At 35.7% G+C, this 24,923-nt stretch overlaps 1 protein-coding gene and 1 long non-coding RNA gene across 14 annotated transcripts in view; one reads left to right on the top strand and one right to left on the bottom strand.

Annotated features, from left to right (window-relative positions):
• The window catches only part of NRG1 (neuregulin 1), a 1,069,619-nt gene that overhangs the window by 913,369 nt on the left and 131,327 nt on the right, over nucleotides 1-24,923 (bottom strand). The window lies entirely within an intron of this gene.
• Nucleotides 9,636-24,923, top strand: part of LOC144283996 (uncharacterized) — an 83,042-nt gene continuing 67,754 nt past the window's right edge. For 3 of the 5 annotated variants that reach the window (XR_013352474.1, XR_013352475.1, XR_013352477.1), the window contains exons 1-3: nucleotides 9,636-9,764; nucleotides 16,775-16,932; nucleotides 20,669-20,822. This is a non-coding gene — a long non-coding RNA (uncharacterized LOC144283996). The remainder of the gene's footprint in view (nucleotides 9,765-16,774; nucleotides 16,933-20,668; nucleotides 20,823-24,923) is intronic. The other 2 variants (XR_013352476.1, XR_013352478.1) reach the window with 2 other exon arrangements.

Below are 24,923 nucleotides of genomic sequence, written 5' to 3'. Positions count from 1 at the left end.
AAAAGATCCCAAATGTTAATTCAAAATGTTAACATCGCTCATTCAATGATGGAGTGATCTTTCTCCCTTTTAGTCTTCCTTTATTCCCCATGCTTGCTTGCTTTCTTATATTCTTTTACCAAATTTAATTATCTAAAACTATGCTCAAAAAATATGACTTGGTTAGTAATTATCTTTATCAATGCAGCATAGAATTGAAAGAACCAATTTGCAATCTAACTACCAGGATTCAAAATCTGACTCTCTCATACGCATAGCTGTGTAAATGTGCCTAAATTACTTACTCTGGTCTCACTTTCCTCATATGTGAAATAGGAGTATAATGTGTTTTTACTATACCAGAGCCACTGTGAGAATTATGTGAGTTAATATATGTAAAGTGGTTAAAACAATGCCTGGCACATGGTCAGGACTCAATATATGCCAACTGTTGTTGTTGTTGTTAATTATATTATTGCAGAATACTGATTCAACCAATGGCCCTGTTAGAAAAACAAATTTATATTTTAATCCAGATAGAGATATTATTAAAAACAAATGACATCCCCAACAAGAGAAGTACATATATAACACTGCCTAACATGCAATGAATCTAAAGTATTCTCTCCTTAGAAAAATAAATTTCTGAGAATTTAACAGTGTTAGAACTTTTCAAATAAATATTGTTATTTCTTTGGTTTTTAAAATTCTTATTCTATCATATATATCCATAAATGATCCTTTGTGTACTTCTCTGGGTTTGCCATATTCATTCTTTTTTTAAAACAAAATGATTTTGTGGTTAGGTAATTAGTTTATTAAAGGACAACAGAAATCTGATGCTACATTTGTGATATATGCAAAGTCAACAAAACAATATCTGTAGGTAAAGAGATAAGAACATCACCAGAGCAAAGATAAAGACCACCATTACAACAACAGGAAAATCTATGACCTGAGCAACTTACTTGGCATTAATAAGGTGATCAAACCCATCTTAGAAAACTCAATGGACTTCTTTCTGGGATGAATAACATTCACATATAATTTAGTTTTTTTTCTTCTTGTTACTGAAAAAGAAACCTCCATGATACCAAACCTCCCTTTATCATGCCAGAGTATACTCTAAACATATATAGTATTGAGCATACACTTTTCTTTGCTAAGTAAAAATAAATCTTACTTCTTTGCACAAAAAGGCAAATGTTACTTCGTCTCCCTACTTCTACCTGAACCTAAAACCACATCAAGCATATTCCTTGGCATACAGTAGGCTTTTTTAAGTTAATATTTTCTGAATGAATTAATATGCTTTCTGATTTCTCATATTATTCAGAGACGTAAGAAACTGCAAATTCATGTTTCCTAGATATAAACTGTGAAGTGTTATAACTTCTTCCAATCTGAAACATTAGCTCCCTATCTAGTCCCAGAGGATGTTTTGAGTGAGAAATGAGGTGGTCTATCCAGGTCTGACAGTTTGTAGCCAAGAGGAAGACTACACAGAGGTATACATAACTGTATTGGACACCATGCAGTACTCTTTCCCAACACAGAATTCTTAAGGTCCTTTCTTCAAATATGTAATTAACTTCATGGAAACCGGATTTGACCTTACATTTAAGTTAGATTAAAATAAAAATAAAATTGTTTTAGCCACACATAGAAAGAAAATTCTACATTTAATGATTTTAATTATGTTAAATCAAATGAAATGATAAAGATTTGAAAACAAATTTGGTAAGTATAAGACACACCTCAAATATTATCTCTTTCAAATCCTGTTTTACATTAAAATTACATTTTAATGAAGAATCAATAAAGGCATTCAGTTCCAAAATATTGCCTCCTTTAGTCCCTATGACACTATAATAATACAGCCATCTTCTGAACTCTCTATCTGGTCTTGCCTTTCTTCTTTGCAGCTGGACATGTGCACAGCTGTGGGGGAGGGCCTTCATGATCCCATGTTCAATCTTCTGTCCTATTTGTTGACATCAGAAAACACATACATTCTCTGGCCAATGCTTCAACTGTCAATCTTTGGAGGACAACTCCCACACCCAAACATAGAGCCCTGTGTATACTTCTGAGCCACAACCTGTTATCCACATTTGCCCATTCTACATTCACTTAAATGTCCTACAATTTCTCTCAAGTTAAAAATGCTCAGTGCCAAATTCACCACATTTCCTCCATTGCCTTTTTAACACAGATTTCATCTTTCTCAGCATTTGTAAAAAGTCCATGATAGCCTTTTTGTAAACTTAACACAGTGCCATTTGGGGGACTGAATGAACAGAGTCTGTTCTCAATAAGAAATTAGCAGTCAAAGAAACTGAAATGAGAGGGAAAAGCAATAAAGAAAAGATATTCTACACTTATCTGAATATTTCACAATATCAGGGGCTGCCTTGTGATGACAGCCCAACATCTTTGGACATATTCCTACATTTGGGGATTTTTCTCACATTGTGAGTCCAGTTTTGGAAGTCAGAAAATTAAGATACTACCTTATACCTGGGCACCAAACCAGGGAGAACCAGGATTCTGCAGGAGCAGTTGGGGAGGCATTTGGTTCAACAACTTCAGGAGGCAGATACCTGACATCATAGGTTATGAGAAGCCACCTGATCAGAGAAAAGTCTTGGGGTATGGCTGTGTAGCCCCAGAACCAGGCTCTCTGGCACCCTCTCAAAGATTTTGGAAGCTTACTAATATCTGTCAATACATTCTTCTTTCTGATTAAACTATCCTGTGCATATTCTGTTTTGTGCAACTAAAAGCCCTGTCTAATACACAGATTCAAGTATTGAAATTCTGTTAATTCTCAGAAGCACAAATTGAGTATTAAGAAAAAGTGGTCAATTTCAAAAACAGTTGCATTCATCTTCACCCTAGGCCATTTTAGCATAACAAGTTATGTTTGCCATGCTACAGAGCCACATAAAGTCCATGCTTCCATGAAATGGGAACACTGAAGCTCCTAGCTTGAATAAAAATTTCACCATAATTTCTTTAAGAGTATTTAGCGTTTCTTCTGAAAAATAATTTAGAATAGTTAATTTGCTGATAGAAGTTTATAAAATCTGTTTTCTTTACGCCTGAGGGTAAATTAAACCACAGAACTTTAAGATGTGGTCTACTAAATAGATGCACCAAGGTTATCAGTACTCAACGTGTTATGGTCATGAATACAGCATGATAGTTAATAGCATGAGCTCTGATATCAGAATATCTAAATGTGAATCCAAACTCAACCACTCAGTAGTTTTGCCACCTAGAGCAATATAAACGATGTATCTACACATCAGCTTATTGATCTGCAAAACAAAGACAACTATAGGACCTACTGCAAATAAGTTTTTTAAAGTATTTATGATACAAAAAAACATATGGAAAGTGCTTAGCACACTATCCAGAATATGTTAAGTCTTCAATAAATGTTATCCACTATGATGACTGGTAGCCTCATTGGCAATTATGAGGACAATGATACTATAACAACGTGAAGGAGTCTAGGACTTAACACATTTGACTAAGCCTTGTACTAGATGTCTATTATAGTAGAGCCTTTTAATATTAAACATCTCAGTTCTTCCAAATGTCTTCTCCTGCTCTTTCAAGGGATTATTACTTCTGAAACTAAACTGCCCACACTCCTTGGCTGAGAAAAACACACCTGGGGATAAGTTTCCTGACTGAAAAGCTATGCAGCTCTAAATGGGCTATTTTTTCGCTTTGTGCCTGAAAACAGCTTTTCTACACCAGTGCCCCTTCGAGGGTATTTTGGCCTCAGATTAGAAGGACAGCGAGCTACTGCAATGGCATTTTAGAGAGAGTCTCAGAGTTTCCAAATATTCATTTTTAGCCAATGTTTCCAGCTCAGGTCCATTTCCAGTGGCTAGGGGAAAATAAATATTTGTCTTGGGATTGTTGGGTTCCAAGCATTTTGCAAATGTTCACCTAATACTTCCCTGGGAAAATATCATCTCTGGTAAACGTTAACCTAAAATGTAAGTTGTTTGTTTAGCAAAAACTGTTGCAGTAAAAACCAATCTTGCTAAGCATTTGCAAGCATATGTGCTGGTTTTGTCACCATTGTAACAATGTGGTTATGATATGCTTTGGTTTGGTACCTAAAGTTTCCTCTGTTTAACATCATCTGTTAAAAAATGGTTGCTAAACCTTGTTTAGAGTTATCACCCCTTTAAGAATCTGATGTATGCTCTCTACTATTTACTCAGAAATTGACATATACATAATGCAGGCCTGCATACAAAACAACTATGTATGGCTAACAATTTAAAGTTCTATTTTGAAAAGTCTAACAAATTATCTGTTTATTGGCATTCTGTTAATCAGAAAACTCCAGATAGTAGCACTTCAGTTTTGTGCTACAACAATGATAGTTGGTATTCAAAATAATGACCCTGGCTCTGTGAACTCCTTGAATTCTGCCATGTATGCCTTTAAGCCTTGCTACTCAAAGCACAATCCTTAGACTAGCAGCAACCTCATCAGATGAGAGCCTGTCAGATGTGCAGAACCTCAGCCCCCGAACTCCCCAACTCCCACACTTGCTGAATCAGAAAATGCTCTTTTATTAAGATAACTGGTTGATTCACATGTATATTATATTTTGTGAAACATTGCTTTGAGTGCATGAACAGTCCTTTAGGAAGCTCTGGTCTCCAAGATTCTTTAAGTGCTTGAGTCACAAGTTAAATTCCAATACTGTCTTCTAGAAGCCCCCAATATAATGTATATCAACAAATACAAATTCAATGCTAACCACTTCTTCATTGTTCCAACAAATATTTATTGAGCTTCCACTATGTACCAAGCATTGTTCCAAGCCTCCATCTTCATTCTGGAGGGAAAATACAAATAAACAAATATGCGAGTAAAAAGGTAATCTGTCAGATGCTCATTAGTGCTATAAGGTAAAACACAGCAAGATGAAAATGACAGAGAATGCTGGTGAAGACCAGAAAAACCTGTGGATATGACAGCATCTGAGCAAAAACCTGAAGAAAGTGAGGAGTGAGACCTGAATTATAGGAAAGAGGAGCTTTCCAGCAGACAGCAAAGTTAGGTGAAGACCCTGAAGCAGGAAGGTATTCGGTGCATCTGAAAGATCAAGGAAGAGGTCATTTTCCATGGAGTAGAAAAGCAAGAGGGAGAAGGTGAGCAACAGGGTGGAATAAGGGTGGTCATGTAAGTACTAATAATCACTGACCACAGATACCAATTGCTTATAAACATGAGGAAAGGCAGCGGTATGACAAATCCAGATGGGTTCAGTGGAGGGGAAGACTGCCCCCTCTCTTCCAAGGAAAGTCTGAGACTTTCCTAGGGCTTTCAGAGTCTGTTTGAAATACAACTTACTCCCATCAGAAAGCAATTTATTCTTCTTTACTTTTTTGGAATTTAAGCTTAAAATATAGTTGCTAAGTACCTCTGGCAAAAACCAGATTCTGTTTCAGAGGGTCTGGCACATACTTGGCAGGAAAGACACTAAACTGGAATTAAATAATAATCCCATGGCTGGCTATAATTCAGAACCATATCTTGGCTACCTTTTTAGGCTTATGTTCATAATTATTCTAGACCACATTTCGACAGTATCCTAGCCATCTTGACTGAACATCTGTTTCAGGAACTCTTCTGCCTTTGGCCAGTGTGTGCTCTCGTTGCAGACAGCATGCCAGATGACCAGTGCCATCCCCTTAATATTGTGCATACACATCTTGTGTTTTTGATTCTGTGCCAAGTTCTCATTGGGAGACACAAGGTTTTTGGTAACAAGGGATATGTTCTCCTCTTGTTGCCACATGTAAACCACATGAAAGGAATCATGACTATATTGCTTAAGAAGTCATGCCAGTAACTGTAAAGATCAGCCTAGCCCACAAATAACAGCTATCAATTTGTACAACCTTTGTACGTGGGATAATCTAATCCATGCTAATCTCTCTCCATTATGGCAATGGAGACACTATAATCACTCCTCACACAGAAAGGCTTCAATCAAATTAATGTTCCATGTCAGCTCTATCTTTAAAATATTCCTTCTTCCTCATCCAGCATGAAAAGTGAATAAATCTGTCTATGCTGAACGAGCCTCCCAAGGATTCTCAATCTAATCCAGCCAAAATAGAATTTACCAGTCATAAAAATCTAAATAAAAACAAGAATAAATGGAGGTCACTATTCACTCATAGACAGATATAATCCACTTTAATATAATTAAATTACAAAAAGAAAAATTATGGGATTATTTATAGTTTCCTCTTGCCACTAATTTGTAGAATATTAGAGGCAAATAGGACCAATGGAGATCATTATTTACAGGTGAAAAATGGTGGCTAAAGGAAGCTAAGTGATCTTGCTCAAAGATACAGTACTCCTTGGTGGCAGAGAAAGCACCAAACCAAGGTCCTTCATCACACCACCACCACCACCATCTCACACACACACACACACACACATTTTCCCACACACTAAGTTACAGCATAGAAAAGCTTCTCTGATTTGCTCCAGTATTTATATATATATGTCATTAACTATTGGGTTGGGGAAGGGGAGGCTATGTAATTTAGGGTTAAAATGACAAGAACCATTGCTAATTGAAATCAATCCATCAGAAATTGAAGATAAAGCATTTTTTTTGAAAACTTAATGCAAGCCAATAGGAACATTGGATTCAATTTTTCAAAATTTAATTCTCACAACTCTCAAGAACACATCTATTATACCACAGGAGGCACCCTTCTAATGTCAGTGAATATTTCTTTTTTAAAAAAAAATTATTTATTTATTCATGAGAGACAGGGGGGAGAGAGAGAGAGAGAGGCAGGCAGAGGGAGAAGCAGGCTCCATGCAGGGAACCCGACGTGAGACTCGATCCCGGAACCCCAGGATCATGCCCTGGGCGGAAGGCAGGTGCTAAACCGCTGAGCTACCCAGGGATCCCCTAATGTCAGTGTATATTTCTAAGGAATCACCTAATCTGTCTGCTCCATACTTGACCTATTTTAATTTTGCAGGTGGTTGGTGATACAGAGAATAGAAAATGCTGCCACTCAAAATCTGACTTTGTAAAACCTTAAACCTTTTAGAAAAGCAATCAGCACAAAAATGTGGCTTCACACCTGTGACTGAAGTTATATGGAGAAACAGAAAATGCCAAGAAAAACTAGAAAAGCTAGCTAACCCAAATTCGTTTTTATATTTGCAAGCTTCAGAAAGTTTTGTCAAACAATAAATTATTTCTCAAGATGTACCAATGCACAAAGTACACTATAGGACATCCACACATGATAAACATTTAAAAATCCCGTTGATGGATATCCATAAATCCTCTGCTTATAATGACTCATCATCATAAAACTCTTGTATGTAGCATGGCCATACTTTCCCAGGATATAACAATGACCCCAGGATATTATGAGATTCTCAGGTGTCTACTTTTGTCTGTATCATGCTAGTGCTGATGGATTTTCTTGGGTTGTGGTTGTTCACAATGGTAATCCTCTCAAAAAAAAAAAAAAAAGTACTGCACTAGCAAGAATACTTTGCTTCCTAATGACCATAGATAACACATTCCATTTTCAGTGATCTGCTTGGTAGAACCTTATGTATGTTGAAAGATCCATTCACAAACACAGCCCTCTCATTTTTCAAACTAGAAAACTGAGATGTTTAAGGATTTTCCCAAAGGCTATTACAATTTATTCATGCAAATCCAGGCCAGGAACTTGGGTCTCCTGGCTCCTTATCAGCTGCTGTTTCTACTGGGTCAAACTCCTCTATGAGTCATCCCCCACTGTAGGATAGAATCTTACTTTATCCTCCAAATCCAATTCAAATGGCCTACATTTTAACTCACCCATAATTGTTAAATTGAACAAGAAGTTTAAAAGCAACTGCTTTTTCTATTACTGTGGAAATTCTGGCTCAATAACTATAAATGTCTTACTCATAACGTTGTACAAAATGACAGCCTGCCAGCCCATCTATTTATCTTATCTTATCTATCACCTACCTTTTTTTTTTTTTTTTTTTTAACCCTACTGGGCTATTTCTAAACAAGCATTTCCAAGGTTGTGTGGCACAGGGTAAAGCTTGCAACCTGTAGCAAGTGAACAATTCACCAATCCAAGGCTTCTGACTCAACTCAAACCTATAGTTTATCTAGGATTTTAAGGCAATGTCTGCACCTAACAGCCACCAACGTTTACTGAGTGAGCCACAGCCATTCTTCCTACCTGGTTCTTTGCACAAACAGCATCTCATTTAACCTTGATCACAACCCTAACATGGCTAAGCAAATGCCCTCGGCGGGGGTGGGGGGGGGGAGGAAATATCAGGAATTTGAGGAAAATCAGATCCAAGATCCTTAATAATCTGCCAAGATCAAACAGATAATAAATAGGAAAGTGAATACCAGAGTTCTCCGTCACACAAAAATGTTCCTTAAGAGTATGCACAAGAAAGAGCTCCCATTTTCCAGCAGAGGATACAGTCTTCAGGTCCTGTCCTTTCCCAGTATCTAAAGGAAAGAGAGTAAGTAGAAGAGATACTGATAAATTTAATAAGAATACTTGAATTACGAATATCTTCTAAATCAACCTCCAATCCATCGAGCTATAATGCTGCTTCCTTAACAGTAGATATTCCAAGGCATAGCAACGCAACTTTCCCTGCACATTCACTGTTTTTAGGGTAGTAAAACTAGACTTTCCACACGCTAGCTACCCAAGAAGCAATAGTTTCCCTATGTCTTCCCTATGTGTAAAATGAAGTTCATAATAGCAGTACATAGAGCTGCTGGCAGGATTAAATGAGTTCTATATGCAAAACCCTTGAATACGCCACATAGTACACTCTGCAAATATTAGCTACTAATCTTATTATCCCTATCCTTACAAAAGTAACAAGCCAAGCAACAGTGTATTTCCAGGTTTTGGGCTGATCATTCAGCTTAATAGCAATAATTTAGCACTGATTGGAGGTAAAGATCTACAGCAGAAACTGAGGAATGATTAATACAAGGGAAAAACAGATCCATTCTTAGTCCTATGGGGATTGGCAATGCACTTGAGGGAATGAAGATAAATGCAAATGAGATCAAGAACAAAAATTAGCAAACGAACATTTCATGCACTGTGTATATAATGAATGGTGTGACAGTGGTGACCAGGGAGAGGCTGGCTGACTTCACAGAGCCAGCATGATTCCCCTGGACCACAGGAGGGTTGTGCCATAGCAGAGAGTAAAGACAATGGCATTATTGTAGACAGATGAAGAAGCAAAGGCTCAGCAGTGGCAATGGACAATACAAGAGAAGGTTTCTGGGAATATGAATAAATAAATTGCTTCATAAACCAAAAAGTGTTCAAGTTTAAGGTGTTATGATTTCCAATGTGGATGGCTCTGATAAAGTTTTTAACCAATCTCGCATTCAAAGCTCTTCAAATGACTGAGACCTCCTGCATGGTTCTCTCTCCTAGAGTTTCAGCCATTAAAGGAAGCAACAGAGCTAGGCTATTTGGGGACAAAGGGGCTGGTGTTGCACCACTGACATCATAAGGCACTTGCAGCTCTGCACTGCCACAGCCTAACTCTGTGACCTTGGACTTTTACTCTCTGAGCCTCAGGGTTTCCTCACCTGTATCATGGGGCTCATATCAGCTATTTCCCTAACAGGGTTATTGTGAAGATTAAGTGAATTAGGTGAACGGTTCTTGGAAGAATACCTGGCATCTCATAAGCATTATGTAAGTGTTTACATTACATTACATCATAATGAGCTCATTATATCTATGCTGTGCTCTGTCTTGCTCCAGCTCTGATTACTTCATCTGAGACAAGCTATCCAGTAGGCAAACCTTTAGTACTGCATTTGCTTGGCAGGACTCCAGGGATTTTATAAGTGGTCTCATAGCAGAAATGAAAGGAAACAAAGGGGAAGTGGGCCTGTACTTTGAAACATAGTCCTGACAAGAACAAAGGTGGGAGAAACAGTTTCTCTGCTTCTTCCCATGTTCTCACACTCACTCAAGCAGGGGAGTTAGTATTTTTTTTTTTTTTTTTACCCTTTCCAGCAGAGGCCTGAGGATCTAAATGCAAGTAGGGCATACTTGGTACCCTCCACGACATCCACAGAAACCCATAGGAGCCTTCTCAGACTGCAGACAAGATCTCTAGCTGGGAATTAGGAAGCACAAGGACATCTGTTTTTCCATTTATCTATTTTTCATTTTGCATGGACATAGTCCAGTGGATCTCAAACTCATGGCCTACAACTCTCTGAGGGCTTTAACCAGCCCCTTGAGCAGCACATCATCCTGTCATTAAAAGAAAAGATAAAACAAAAGAAAAAACAAGACAAACAAAAACTAAACAAAAAGAAAGAAAAACAAAACAAAAACAAAAAATCCTGAGTTTCTAGCCCACTTTATAGACAGTGCCCCCAGTTATCTGCATACAACAGACTGGGGGATATTCAGGATTGCCCAGTTTGGGCTGGCTTTATTTTTACTTCATTTCGTTCTCCTAATAACTAATGAAGAAGGTAACATTAGACACATTTTAAAACATGTAAACTAAAGCTTAGCGAGTTGAAAAGAAATGCTTAATCTTTCAATAATTGGCAACTGATGAGGTTTGGATTTGACATCAGGCATATTTGACTCTCACTATAACTCTTTTCTCTGTTCACTCATTCAACATTTGTCAAAAACCTCTTTAGTACTAGATATTGTTATAGATATGGAGATACAGTAAGAAGAAGATAATGTCCCGATCTCAAGGAGTTTACATTCTACAAAGGAAGACAAAATAAACCAAGGCATATTAGATGACCTCGGGTGAAAAGTCATAAAGAAAACTGAAGGATAATTGTGAAGAGAGAGTGATAAAAGAGTGAGGGAAGTTATTTTACATACGGTGGTTAGAGGAGGTGGCATTAGGAAAGACATTTAAGTGAAGTGAGAATCAGGCAGGCAAAAATCAGAGGGGAGGAGGGAGTGTCCAGCAGAGGTGAGAGCAAGTGCAAAGGTCCTGAGGCATAGCCAAAGAAAACCAAGAAAACCAGTGTGATTTGGTTAAAGCAAAGAATAAGGGTAGTGATATGAAATGAGGTTGAAAGTACCAACTCAGGCCAGATTACACTCAGTTCTAATAGGCTCTGGCAAGGCATCTGCATTGCATCTGATTATAATAGAAAACCATTGGAGAGATTTGCACTGGGAATTATATTCTCAAAAGAATTATATTTTTAGAAGATCACTCTACCTGTTGTGTGGAGAACTGACTGTAATGGAACAAGAGTCAAAAAAAGGGCTAGTTAGTTAGGAAGCAGATTTAGTACTTTTGATGAGAGATTATGACATTTTGGACTAAGTTTGTAGTTGGACTCATGGTATATTTTGAAGGTTTTCTTCCTAGTTAAAAAAAACCAGGGTAGTCCTTAAGGAATTCTTTTGGGAGAATTCTTTCAAAACATAGTTTGAGGAATTTTGAAGTCAAGAATGATGGGATATCTTTAGTCTGTCACAACCATAGCTTAAACTCAACGTTATCATCCATGTGACAGTGTATCAAGCATGTGATCCAGCACTTGGTCAACAGTAATCATGAAGTCACACCAACAATGTCATTTTAACCTTTATAAAAGGTAAAAGGGCAAAGGGCTTGTCTTCCTTTTTACCCATCCATTAGCCAATTTCAGAGCAATTTTATCTTGCTACACAGACAAGTTTTTAAATTCTCGACATTTAAAACAATCTTCAGTTTCCCACATTTCTTCAGGCTTCTCCACAGTGTATCCTGAACCAGAATATTCACAGGTAGACAGATCACGCAACAAATCTATTCTTTTCTCAGGCAACACTCTTTGAAGTACCCAAGTGCTAACAGTACTACCTTGTTTCATATGAAAATATGAAGTTTTAGAGAGATTGAAAATATGGGTTGATCAGTGTCATCAGACTTATAATTTTATACTACAAACCATAGATGGTTTGTTGGATCTGTAGCAGAATGAACTTTTTATATTACCTCCTTTTGTCATCACAACAACCCAATCAATTTCATAGGCTTTTGTATCCACTTAATTTTGCTCTATAAGATCACATAGAGAATTATAGGCAATCTAGTACAGAATCCCAGGTCTTCTTATCGCCACACCAGGGCCCACTTGATCAGATCATTCTATTTTCCAACTTGACGCCTAATTACTCAATGTCAAAAAATAAAATAAAAAAGCAAATTTTATTTCTTAAAAAATCTATTATAAGAGAAAATATAGTATTAGCAGATGCAATGATGGTTGAGAAGAACTCAGGGAAAATAAGTCTGTATTAATTTCTCAAATCCATGTTAAACCTGTCCCCGAAGATCAATATGTATCTCTTTGATGGGTCCAATTAAGCACAGACCAAGCCCTTACTATGTAGAGTCCTGATTATGAAGAAACAGAAAAGACAACTTACATGGGAGAAGCAGAACAAACATAAAGAGAGCACAAATGTGTATGCATAGAAGTATAAAGAGAAACAACTGAATTTATAAAGAAAACTTCTTTGAGAAGATTTAGCAATTTTGAAAGTGTAGCAGTTTTGAAAAAGGAAGAAGATGGAAAATAGTTTTTCCCGATGTCAAAGAGAAAACAGCCCAAGTAGAATGAACTATGTATACCAAGACTCACAAATGGGCTAACAGCTCTATATATTCAAGAAATTAAGTAAAATAATGAATGATTTGTAAACCATGAGCTATAATCATGAATAATGGCCTTGAGGTAAGTTGTATTGGCTGGAGATGGCTATCGTTCAATGTAAATATCCCTAGAACAGCAGATGCAATGATGATTGAGAAGAACTCAGGGAAAATACCTGTAACGACCGGAATACCGTAGCATCTGAATTAAAATGCAACGTTCACACCTATTTTTGCACTGTGCTTGCATTTTTCTGTCCAGTATGCCAAGACAAAAAAAAAAAAAAAAAAACTGGTGGAGGAAGGTCATTAGAGAAAGTCTAAATGAGGAGCAAATGGTTTAAGACTTACCCTCAGTTGGTACAAAGAGCTTTGGCATCACCTAAGCAAAGGGTGATGTCAGAAACTGTAGCCATGGACTATTCTTTTAAGAACTTTGTGAGTTCTTAAAGGCATTCCTCCTCATCTTTTTATAATAATTATTACCTGTTTTCCTTTAATTCTTAGAATATTCTTGACATGTAATAAAAATGAATAGAGGTATATATTTTATTCAGCTAAAAACTAACCATTCTAGTGATCTTTGCAAACTGCCAATCCACTCTTTATCCTTCTTCTAACTCATCCCATGTGGAGTTAAGACCTAAGAGACATAATACATATTGTCAGAATTCATATAACTAGGGAAAAAAAAACAGTAGAAAGTTAATCTTAGTAAGAGTTAAAATTGGGGGAAAAATAAAATAAAAAGAGATATCTTTCAAGGACTGAATGGATAAACAAACTGTTACATGCAATCAATAAAATACCACTCAACAACTAAAAACACACAACTTGGACAGATCTCAGGGTGTTAACCTGAATGAAAGAAAGCTAATTTCAAAAGGTTGCAAAGAAATCATTATATTTATATAACATTCTTAAAATGACCAATTTTTAGTGCTGGAGACTAGTGATTGCCAGGCTTTAGGGTTGGGGAAAGGATGTGATTATAAAGGTGTAAGAGGAAAAAGCTTCCTTGTCATAACTGGAGAGTTCCATATGCTGAATGTGATGGAGTTACAGGTATCTATACATACAATAGAATTTCACAGAACTATGAAACTATGAACTCCCCCCAAAAAGAGTATGTAAAAACCAGTGAAATCTAAATAAGTTCTATATCTAAAATATTATTAACTAAAAACAAAAAAACTATTATCAACATTTTTCATTGTTTTGATTTTACTATGGTTATATAGACAGGAATTCTCTGTAACACTTGTACAACTCCTGAGTCTAAATTATGTCAAAAGGCTTTTAAAAATGTTTTAGGGATGAATGGGTGGCTCAGTGGCTGAGCATCTGCCTTCATTCAGCTCAGGTCGTGATCCTGGGGTCCTGGGATCGAGTCCCACATCGGGCTCCCCGCAGGGAGCCTGCTTCTCTCTCTGCCTATGTCTCTGCCTCTCCGTGTCCCTCATGAATAAATAAATAAAATCGTTTTTAAAAATTAAAATAAAAATGTTTTAATAAACATATAACTTCATTAACTCTCTTTCCTTAGGCTTATACCAAGCCATAAAATTGTAGCAATTTGACTTTTAGCAAGATAAATAACAAAACAGGAAAAATATTTCTGCTATAAATATATTAATTTTAGGTTTTTACTAGACTTTTAGCTATAGATAATTTTATACTTAGAGTTCTTTTTCATGTATACCCTTCTACCTCAAGGCACAGAGAGGTATCATGTCTTCTTGGAGTGCCAGGAACTTTACCTAGATAACCCCCAACCTACCCACCAAACTTCAAAAACTGCATTCTATTCCCAAGATAACTTCACATGTTCCACTTTATCCTTAAGACTATATAGTTTGCCTTCCTCTCCTTTAAAAAGATGCCAACATCTATCTCTGGAGCATTGTCTCTCCTCAGTGCTCCTGAATATGTCTGTATAGGGCACATCTCTGGAGTTTTGCTGCCTTGAAATAAACACAACAGAGATTTTCTTGTAAGGGCTTGCTGCTTCTCACTAAAGAGAAGTTGCGACAATACCAAATACTTTATAAATTTTCAATATTATTGTCCTCAGTCTATTTTCTTGTTTCCTTTTCCAAACATCCATAAAATATCAGTGCCTCTCAACTTTCTTTGTGGTGATCCTCAGCCTCAGCCTTCTCAGTCACAGGGGAAGTCCATTATATATTAGTACACCACTGGTGCCTTAAGTAATTTACAAATGAGGAAATGCTGGTCTCTATTCACCCCTACTTTGAGGGGTGTTCATCCTCAACACTGGACTCTCCTTTCTCTTATCCTTAAATCTATACTTTTGTTATATTTACTGCCTTCTGTTCCCCATTTCCCTAGCTACTACTCTTGAATCTTGCCTAATGCTGTCCTCTTCTTTTCGGACTCCAGTGAAAAATCTTATCTCAGTGTAAGAAGTTATTGTACTAACATATGACAAGGCAAAGAAAATGGACAAGCTGTGGCAAAGACCTAGAAGCCATGCCCTCTGGAAAAGTGGCCTTCTGGCAATTCAGAATAGGTGGCTACATGCTTCATAAAACAAGTAATCAGTTTGAGATGGAGCTCTCTGGCAGCTTTATGTGATAGGGATAGGTGGCCCTGGATGATTATGAACTCTATTTATGGAGGAGTTCATATTCAAAAAGTTAGATGATTTAGTTTTTTCCAGCATCATTATAAAAATGAACTCTCAGCCATGAATAGAAGTGTGATGAGATGCTTCTAAGATTCCTTCCATTCAAAACTACTGATCTGTTTCCCTCTAACTTTTTCAGATGTTTCCTCCCATTTACTTTCCAATTACAGTTTATGCTTTTCTTCTTTTTAAATCAAAGACCAGGGTGCCCAGGTAGCTCAATCACTTGTCTGCTTTCAGCTCAGGTCATGAACCCAGAGTCCCAGAATCAAGTCCTGCTTGGGCTCCTCTCTCAGCAGGGAATCTGCTTCTCCCTCTGACTCTCCCTCCTCTCATGCTCTCTCTCTCTCAAATAAATAAAATAAAGTCTTTTTTAAAAAATAAAGACCAGCTCCCAACAACTAAACCAAATGCCTAACATCACATATCCACCAACAAATGGTGATACAAATAATCATTAACTCAAAATCATTCCAATATTTTGCACAAGATAGTCCATAAACATCTTCTCAATAAATGTTGAATGACTACATAATTCATACACCTAAAATTACTCTTTCTATAAAAGAAAGCCTTATATAAATAGCTTGGCAATCATATTAAGAAAAAAAAACCCTATAAAGAAGTCTATAAGGACAAGTTTTTTCAAACAAAAAAATGGGTCATATACTATAACAACAGAGTGGAACATCTGAAATTGAGATCATGCAAGAATTCACTACTTATGGCTGTTATCATCATATACTATGTATATAATACACATTGTATACCTGTCTATTATACTAGCATAATATACTATACACTATATAGAGTATGTTATATTAACAGCAACCATAAGTGTATATATACACACACATATATGCTTAATGACATACACATATACATATATTTATAAATTATATAAACTTAAATATTAACTTATGTATTTATAGCATATTAACATATATTACATATAGGTATTACAGATGCACATGTACACATAAATTAACTTCTATACTAATTGATATAATTACATAAGCCTAATTATTTTTAAATATAACTACTGATATGTAAATGCTGATAAAACTCTAACGTATATAAATATATGCAACTCTGATTGCATATATATATATCATATATAAAAATCTCAAGATTCACATTCCCTGGATGCCCTTGAAAGTATACAATTCAGTTTTACAACATATGCTGACCATTGTAATCTTTGAAAAAAACTGGACATTTTTTAACTTCATAGCTTTCTTAGAAAAATCTTTTTATCCTAGATCTAGATGCTTTCATTCAAGAAAGAGCTACCATTGGTTCCCAACCTTGACTTCATAAAAGAAATAACTGGAAGCTTAAAAAAAACTTATACCTGAGTTCTATTCCCCAGGAATTCTTATTTTATTCATCTGTGGTTTATTCTTTATGTTTTAGGTTATATTTTGGAAATTCTAAACATATACAGGATAGGATCTCATCACACAGTTTCAAAAATCATCAAATGTTGACAATCACATTTCATCAATACCTCTGCTTTTGTTTTTTGGCTGGAGTATTTTAAAGAAAATCCCACACATCATGTTATTTCATATGTAAGTATTTCTGTATGCTATTCTGATTTTTAAAAATATAACTACTAGCCTTAACAAAAATTTAAAGTTTTTTAAAAATATTTTATTTTATGTATTTATTTGAGAGAGAGAGAGAGAGAGAGCACAAATGGGGGAACAGCAGGCAAAAGAAGAGGGAAAAGCAGGCTTCCCGATGACCAGGGAGCCTGATGTGGGTTTGATCCCAGGACCCTGGGATCATGACTGAGCCGAAGGCAGATGCTTAACCAACTCAACCACCCAGGTGCCCCTGAAAATTTAAAGTTTTAACAAAATGTTTAAAAGCTCCTGACTAGGATATATAATAGCCACTCCCTATGCAAACTTCCCAAATTTTTTTCAAAGCTATATTTTAAATTTAGTTTGTTTGAATTAGCATCCAAAAAAGGTTTATACATGTGGCTTTTGGGTTTTACATCACTTAATTCTCTTTACTCTATAATAAATAGCCCCTTCCTTTCTAGACTAGGTGGTCTGCTCCCAAGCCATGATTAGCTTGACAAATCAGGGCATGTTTCCCATATAGTGACCTATATTCTGACATGTCTAGTTATTTCTCTTAGTGTCATTTAACATGTTCTTCTATCCTCAATATTTCCTGAAAACCACTAGAAGTTCAGTTAGATTCCAGTACAATTTTTCAGACATGCATGTTTCACGGATGGAGTTATTTATTTCCAGTTGTAACAGCAAGAGACTCATAATGTGTGGCTGGTCCACCGTGGTTCTGTTAAGATCAACTAGTTGGCTCATGGTTTCCAGCCTGATCCTTTTGTGTCAAAATCCCTCATCAACAGTTCATCTAATGGTTTTAGCTAGTGGTGATCATTGCCTAGATGGTGGAATTATTTTTTAAAAATACCAGTCTCCTCAGTACCTATGTCTTTAAAAGCCCCAGGTGATTGTAGTGTATAGCCAGAATAGGAAACCATTGATATAAATGAATATGACACACCCTTGGAGAAATAATTTAGCTATCCGGAATGGTAGAAGCCATAGGACTTGGAGCCATATATACTAAAACGAATATAGTCATTTAATCGTTTTTAAATTGGAAAAAAAAAAAGTCATTTGCAGAAGAACTAATGCATGTATCAGAAATTCAATGGTCTAACAAAAAGTGCTCTCACATGTAGGTATATGTTGTGCCCTTCCACAGCTGATCCATACATAACATGCCTGCCTTTAAAATCTGCTCCAGGGTAAGGATTTAAACAAAATGAAAAACTGCCCCTAACTTCTCTCACACCCTCCAGTGATCACAACAGCAAAGAAAGACACTCTGCAGGAAAACACTTGTTCAACTCCTAAAGAATTATTATAACCCACTACAGATCTTTCTCAATACTCTGAGGCCAGATCAAGTTTAAAACTAAAATCTATTTTGAAAACTAACAATGCTTATTACAGAGAAAACTGAGAGGCCTGAAAATGTCTTTTGCATACCTTATCTTTGTGGAACCCAAAGTCGCTTAAACACAGCTTCGCATTTGCTTCTCCTCCCTCATTTCCAGAGTCAGTGTCTCTGGACCTATCCCACTCCTTTATGTAATGAAATTCATACTCTTTATACCCCATTCTTTATCATCTTCACAGTGTTATTCTGTTTACTTTGTATGAAGGTATCAACTTATTAAACTGATCTGTTAACCTACAAAAGAGAAAGATGTAAAGGTCACTTCAGAGCAGGATAACAATGTGCATTTTAAGATAATATTCGACAAACTGAAGCATTCCAATTAGCTGGCAAACCCCTTAGTGCTATAGATACACACAGCATAGTACAAGGGAAACTATTCTGAGATCATGAACTTGGTTCAATTTCTTGGCTCTGCCAGTTATTTTATTTGAGAAAGACATTTTGCCTCTCTGTGCCTCAATTTTCTCTCTTTTGAAATAGTATATTTGGATCATACACAATTTAACCCTAAACTGTTAAGGTTTTATGAATGGTCAGTCAAGCCTGAGAAATTATTGCTTTTTCAGAAGGCTGCCCAAGATACATTCTTTTTAAGAAGAATATAGGGAGACACTGTACCCATAAAAAATGAGCTTCCACAGCTATTAAAGACATTAAAAAATAATCAAGAATAACAAATTTAACCTTCCTATCAATTATAGAAATATTCATACATGAAATAGTATGATGTTTGGGATTGGTTTAAAATGTTTCAGCAAAAAATATCATAAATGAAAGAGTAAATGAAACAAAATAGGCCAAATATCCAAAAAAATTGATAAAGCAGGGTGACACATATTCTTTCAAGTTGCATATATGAAATATTTTATAATACGAACTGTTAAAATATCATGAAATTGCATCTGCCCTCTTCCAGCTCAACCCATGGTTAGACACTGAATAAAATTCTTCATTTGGAGTTAGTAAGGTTGCCTGGTGTCCAGAGGAAATGGGACAGTCTACAAATAATTATGTGAATTCCAGTATATTCCATAAATGTTAAGTCTTCTCATACCAGTGTTTTTCTCTTCACTGAGATCTTATCTGTGCTTATAGAGTGAGCTAATTCTGAAGAACACAGGTTCACTATAATTTATGACAAGACAAGAACATCAAGGCTCATCAAGGAGAAATTACACTTAGGTTTCCCAAAATGCAGAATCTTGAAGACCAATTCTAGAGTAATCCCATCAGAAAGCATAACATGAGAATATATGGATATGTACTGAATCAGATTTTACAAGTGTAAACTACTCCCTGAGAAATGAGCACCAGGGGATCATTTATTTACTCTTCTTGGTCACTTGAGCAATGTTCAGCAAGTCACCACTGCAGAAGGCTAACATTCCAGTAGTCTTAACAGAAAATGTTTCAATAACCTTCCAAAGAGTTTAAATAGTAAAATAATTCAGCCTTATCACCATAGCAACTCAATATTAGGTGGATATTTTTCTATTCATCTGAAGAGCTTGGTAAATAAAATTATTCTAAACTGTATAAACTGCAGGCCTGCTTCACTCTAAGCAGCAGATATGGTCCTTTCAAGACTATATATAAACTGAATTATTACCTTCTGCACAGGAAAAGTCAGCTACCTAAACTGATTATTAAAGTGAATAATTTTATAAGGTACATAATTTCAAGCATAGAAATTCCCACCAGTTTACTTAGGTGAAGACATTAGATGCGGTAAAGAAGTAACTCCATCTTTCTCTTCCTCCACTGTTTTGAATTTCTGATGCATGAGTTATCTGATTTAAGGAAAGTGTATTCCAGAAAGATACACTCCAGCTCTGCCATTTCTTAAATATGATAGGGAAGATAGGTTTTATGCTTTGTTTCTATTGTTGTATTATTATTTTGGCAGAAGTGGGGAATTTGGTCCATGTCAGTTACAGAAAATGTCTAAGTATAATAATTTGTATTTAAGCTTATACTATTTGCCTACAAGAATTAAAGCTTTCTTGAACTGTATTATTTATTGAACATGATAAAAATGCACAAACATGAGGATTGGGAGTATATCCAAAGTGTGGAATGTTTAATGTTTTCTGTTAAACAGAACAAAATTTTCTTGATAAACCAAGAAAATCAGTGCACATAGATGGAATTCTGGTGCATGCAAAATAAAAAGCATGTAAAATCTGAAATATCCATGGTATAGGAATACAGGATTCTAGTTTACTCAGAATGGGTACTTGTAACTGAATGTTCTGCCACAAATTTTAACAAAATAGTCAACAAGTAAAGTATTTGCAGTTTGTGCTGATAAATGGAATCAACTGTCTGATCAGCTGTTCTGTTCCTGGGCTCTGTGAACTATGCAAGAACACAAAGACTACTATGAAGGCCTGGGAGAATTTCTCTCTTTTCTTCTTCCTAAGACAAAGACCATCTTAGAGTGAGTGAGTGAGTGAGTAAGTAAATTAATTAATTAATTAATTAATTAAAATAAAATAAAATAAAAATTACCTACTGCATTCCCCCTTTAAGATACAAATTTAATAAGTGTTTGAAAACATTTATATAACAATCCTTCTTGACCCATGAAGACAAGAAATAAAAGTTCCTGGGAGGATAGAAATGCTTTGCTAGATTTCAAATGACTGTTTAAAGCAAACAAGGGTAAATATGTATGAGATACCATGTTCTACTCCAAGGTGTAAGATAACAAGTGGCAACCTATTGACTAGTAATCCTCCCTTCAAATAAGAATTTATTTATTTAACAGAAGAAAACTTAACTAGATAAAGTCTAGAGTACTTCCCAAGGTAGAAAAATCATTAAACACAGAAGTGTAGTGTTCATGTTTTCTGAATTAAAAGTTAAGACATGATCCAACACCGAATTGAACTATTTAAATGATTAATAATATCTTGGAAAATCTAAGACGTGCTGCTATTATTCTTTGACTTAGTCTACCAAAGCATCTATCTGTTTTTCATGAATCTTTCTGCTCAGATTTCTTACAGTCTGCAGCATAGAAGCTTGCTGCCCTTCCTCTAAAGAGGGTCCTGACTAGGACTCGACCCTCTCTAGAAACCTTCGGCTCTTCAGTATCTTATATGCCCACCCTTCAAATACATACACTCTTCTCCTTCCAAAGCAGTTATCATTCCAATCTTTCTGGACACTGTCTAGTAATAGTGAAGAAATTAACTTATGATAACTTGGGATACAACTAACAGGATCTTCTTTAACATGGTAGGTGGAATTGTCATCTTACTCCTCCTTCTAACTAAATATTAATTTATCCTTCACCATCCACTACTTGTCTCAGAATATCCATAAAAGTTTTCTTAGCACTATTGGTACCATAATCTATTTTCCGTCTCAATGCAACTAGATGTATACTCTCCCCTTTCCTATTCCTGAATGGGGAGTGCAAGTTTAGGATGTTCCAATATTGGTGGGTCTGTAGAGAAACTTATTTTTTCCTCTCTGCCAAACCTTTATTGTGGCAAAGCAACAAATGATAAAGACTATCAAGTACTGGGGAAAATACCATTAATACCATACCATGAGTAATTTAGTTCATATCTAAAAATCAATATTAATAAAGCATCTCTTCTATGAATTCATCTAACCATCACTGTAAACATGTAAGCTACCTATTTTTCCCTAATCTGCAAATTAAGAAACTGAGATTCAAAGACAGTATGATCACATTCATCAAGAAGTAAACAGAACCATAAGCCTGAGCTCTTACTTCTCTTCCATAACACAAAAAATTTTCTTTTCTCTATTCTCAACATTGTCACAAAATTTAAGGTGGACTCCCCTGGCAAAGCCCAAAGAGGAACACAGAGAGATGCGAAAACACACATGATGAAGTTTTAAGAGTTTTCAAGTTCAAAAAACTATATAAGACACAGAAGAAGTATTTGACAAATGTCAACATTTACTCATGATAAAAATGCTAAGAAAAAATAGGAATTGGGGTAACTTTCTCCACTTGATAAAGAACTCCTATGAAAAACCTACAGCTAACATTATACTTAATGACGCAAGACTGAATGCTTTCCCACTAAGGTCAGTAAGAAGACAAATGTCTCCACTATCACTCATTCAAAATAGTGCTAAAGATCCTAGCCAATGCAATAAGGCAAGAAAGAAAAAAAGAAAAAATCCTAATGAAAAAAAATCAAAGATCTAAATAGATTGAAAGACATTATGTTCATAGATCAGAAGACTCAACATAGTAGAGATGTCAATTTTTCCCAAATTGACATAAATATTTAACAAAATCTCTATAAAAATCCCAGCAAAATATTTTATAGGTAAAAACCTGATTATTCTAAAATCAATATGGAAATGCAAAGGAATTAAAGAGTCAATATTAAAAAAAGTATAAAGAGGAAGGAATTAGTGAACTCAATGTCAAGACATGTATTACCTAATCAAAACAGTGGTATTGGTTGAGAAATAGACAAATAGATCAATGGAACAGAATAGACAAGCCAAAAATAGATTCACACAAATATTTCCAACTGATTTTTGACTAAAGTATAGAAGGACTAATGAAGAAAAGATAGCCTTTCCAACAAACAGTATGGGAGCAATTGGACATCTATAGGCAAAAGATAAGAAACTTGACCAAAGCCTCACAGTTCATACAAAAATTAACACAAAATTGTTTGCTAAGTAGATGTAAAATATAAAGCCATAGAACTTTTTTTAGAAAAAGGAAGAAAATCTTTTGGGACAAAAACAAAGAGCTATTAGACTTGAAACTAATAGGATGATGGGGCACCTGGGTGGCTTAGTTGATTAAGTGGCTAATTCTTAGTTTCAGCTCAAGATCATGCTCTCAGGGTTGTAAGATGGAGCCCCACATTGGGCTCCACCTTTGGCATGGAGTCTGCTTGATTCTCTTTCTGCTCCTCCCCCTGCTCACATGCTTGCTTTCTCTATGAACTTTTCTCTCTCCCTCTAAATGAATAAAAAAAATTTTTTTTCAAAAAGGAGAGAAAAAAGAGACTAAAAGCATGATCTAAAACAGAAAAACTTGAAAATTGGACTTCACCAAAATTAAAAACCTTTGCTGTATAAAAGATCCTATTAGAAGGATAAAAAGACAAACTACAGAGGAGCAGAGCAAGTGTGAACAGGAAGGAGGGGACATAAAGCAGTCAAGAGTCCAACACCTAGTGCTCTTGACTTTCACCTTGCTATGAAACCTTGATAGTGGAGCATCATGATGCTTCCCCTTGTAGAGCATCTGATGAGGAGCAGAGTTTGGCTTTGGAGTGCTCATAACCAGAGCAATTACTGAGGACTCAGAGCCCAACCCAGACCACTAGGGAGCCCACAACACAATGAACAAATTGAGCTTAAAAAAAAATTACAGACTAGAAGAAAATATTTTCATACATCTGAAAAAGAATTAGTAATTCGAATAGGTACCTTCAAACCTCAACAGTAAAAGAAAAATGAGAAAAAGAAAAAAGAAAACAAACAATATAATTAAAAATGAGCAAAAGATAGGGACAGACATATCACTAAAGAGGATATACAGATGGCAAGTAAGCACATGAAAATATGTTCAACATTGTTAGCAATTAAGAAAATGCACATTAAAACCACAATGAGCTATATCGCTACATACCTATCTTAAGGGCTAAAGTAAAAAACAGTGACAGGATTCTATTCCATTCATGTAACAACCAAATGGTAGTGAGGATGCGGAGAACATAAATCAATCATACATTACTGATGAGAATATAAAATGGTACAGCTCTTCCAAAAAAATATTCTGGCGGTTTCTTAAGAAACGAACCATAATTGCCCTCCTGAGCATTTGTCCTAAAGAAATGAAAATTTGTGTTCACACAAAAAAAACCTATAGATGAATGTTTACAGAAGCTTTATTTGTAACAACCATAAATCGAAAGCCCAGACATCCTTCAAAGGTAAGTGGGTAAACAAACTGTGGTGCATCCATGCCATGGACTACTAGTTGGCAATTAAAAAGTAAATAAACAAACCACTGAAACATGCAACAACCTAAATGAATCAGCAGAGAATTATGCGGAGTGAAAAGTCAACCCTGGAAGGTTATATACTATATGATTCCATTCATGTAACAATCTTGAAGGACAGAATTATAGAAATGGAGAACTGATTAGTAGTTGCCAGAGGCTAAGTAGGAGATGAGGACGAGAGAAAAGTCATTATAGTTATAAAAGCTCAAAATGAGGGATCCTTGTGGTGATGGAAATACTCTGTATCTTGACCGTATAAATGTCAGTATCCTATTATGATATTATAGTTTTGCAAGCTGTTACCACTGGGGGAAACTGTGTAAAGGCTACACACGGTATCTCTGTATTATTTCTTACAATGCATGTGAATCTATAATTACAAGATAAAAATTTTAATTTGAAAAAATGAGGAGGAATTAACTTGTCAGAAAAAAAGGACAGATGAAAGCCAAGCAGAGAAAACAGCACGTACAAAAGGTCCTGTCCTTTATCCTATCTTTACTTTTATCTTCTATATACATGCAGCAATC

Source organism: Canis aureus, chromosome 15, assembly GCF_053574225.1.
Source record: "Canis aureus isolate CA01 chromosome 15, VMU_Caureus_v.1.0, whole genome shotgun sequence".
Lineage (NCBI taxonomy): Eukaryota > Metazoa > Chordata > Mammalia > Carnivora > Canidae > Canis > Canis aureus.
The sequence above is the reverse complement of the archived record's forward strand: the minus strand, read 5'-3'. Positions and strand labels throughout refer to the sequence as shown.